Source organism: Ixodes scapularis, unplaced genomic scaffold, assembly GCF_016920785.2.
Source record: "Ixodes scapularis isolate PalLabHiFi unplaced genomic scaffold, ASM1692078v2 PGA_scaffold2__306_contigs__length_199485367, whole genome shotgun sequence".
In the NCBI taxonomy this organism is placed as follows: Eukaryota; Metazoa; Arthropoda; class Arachnida; order Ixodida; family Ixodidae; genus Ixodes; species Ixodes scapularis.
Window position 1 is genome coordinate 115352555 of NW_024609857.1, and position 1947 is coordinate 115354501.

Consider the following 1947-nt stretch of genomic DNA (forward strand, 5'->3'; position numbering starts at 1 on the left):
TAAAATGATGTAAGGCGCCGGAAGCTGGCTAATTAAATTATCTAGCTCCTCATACTGCAGCTGATATCCCGGGGAGATGTACACTGAGCAGACGGTAATCACACGGTCCAGCAGCATACGGACAGCGACGGCCTCGAGAGAGGTTTGCAAAGCCACTTCAGTGGACGGGACCATGCGTTGGACAACCACTGCAACACCACCGGAAGCCACAGAGACGTTTAACCTATCTTTCCTGAAGACTTTGAAGTGTCTAAGCACATTTGAGTGACTTTCCTTAAGGTGCGTCTCCTGCAAACAAAAGGCAGCAGGGCGGTGTTCATTTATTAAAAAGGTGATGTCGTCATAATTGGAAAAAAGTCCACGACAGTTCCATTGTAAAAAAACAGACATGATTAATGTTAGGCAGTTAGCTTTTCGCCAGAAAGTCACAAGCTTCGTGTAATGGTAGCTAGAGCAAAACTAAGCCAGTCATAGGAGATGAATTTAGTAAAATGTGAAAAGGACATGAATGATGATTTAATGAGTCTGCAAGAAGGCAGCTCCGACCGAACCTTTGGGGAAAAGCAATTAAAAATAAAGCCCCAGGCGAGGGAGTCGCCAGTAGTCCTCTGGATGGTCTATATGGGACTGACCTCTCCGACCTCCAAGGGCGTCGAGACTTCGGGCCGAGGCCACTGGCGAGGGAGTCGCCGTTACTCCTCTGTCTCGGCTGAACCCTAGGAGTAGGTGGAGCAATAGAAATGAGCAAGATATCTTGGTGTCGTGAGGTTGGTGTAGTGACTGAGGATGTAGGATGATGTTCCTGTTGAAAGAGAATACCAGCCTTGTAGAGTATAATTGTCACTTTGGTGGAACAATTGGTTTTTTGCTCTTGTGCTTGCCCTTGGGGACCTGCCACTCCATGTCGTCTGGGTCAGACGCAGGAGTGGATGGTTCGGCACCCTCCTCCATTGGTTCTGCCTCCTGGGCGGAGGCTGTTCTAGCCGGTTTAGAGAGGTTCTGGGCACGAGGAGGAAAACCCCGGCCCCTACCTCCACCAGCCGGAGGAGCAGAGGTACTGGGCAGGCAGTCGCCCAAGCCCACCTGCTCCTGCCCCTTGGGTGCTGGAGGAGTGGCCCAAGAATCGTGCCGCTCCTTGGATGAGGACGCTCCCTCCGAAGAATTCGGTCGGGAGCGTGGTCCCTTCTCCTTGGAAGGAGACTGCGAAGCACTGATAGGTGCGGACACAGCCGACCCATCTTGGGTAGGAGAAACAGTCTGTGAGCCCTCTACACGAGAGGGGACAGGTTGCTGCCCCGTGGAAGTGGTACAACTCTCGCTGGAGGGGGATGTAGGCCTACCAGACGAGAGTGAACGCCCAGGAAGCTGAAGCTTCAGCTGGGGTGTTGGGGACTGCAGTTGCTTCCTAGCATCCGGGAAGGACGTCTGGGTTGCCACCGCAACCTTCAGTGGTGCAGGTCCCCGCTGCACCACCTGTGCAAAGCCGCCCTTGCGCAAAAACGCGAAGCGGTGACGCGCCTCTGGGTATGAAAGGTTTTCTTTCACTTTAAGTGTAAGAATTTCTTTTTCATCTTTCCATGTCTTACACGATCTGGAGTAAGCAGGGTGGGGCTCTTTGCAGTTTACACGGAGTGTGTCGTTGGAACAAGAGTCTGCAGCATGGTCGGTTTTGCCACACTTAGCACATGTCGCTTTGCCGCGGCAGTTCTGTGAACCGTGTCCAAATCGTTGGCAGTTAAAGCACCTTCTGGGGTTCGGAACGTAAGGACGAACTCTGCAGTAGAGGTATCCCACTTTCACAGACTCAGGAAGTGTGGTGGACTCAAAGGTAAGCACGATGTGCCTAGTCTTCAGCTCTTGGCCGTCACGACGCAAGGAGATGCGCCTTGCAGCTACAACCCCCTGCTCAGTAAGGCCCTCCACTACTTCGGTCTCAGACGCGTCCAG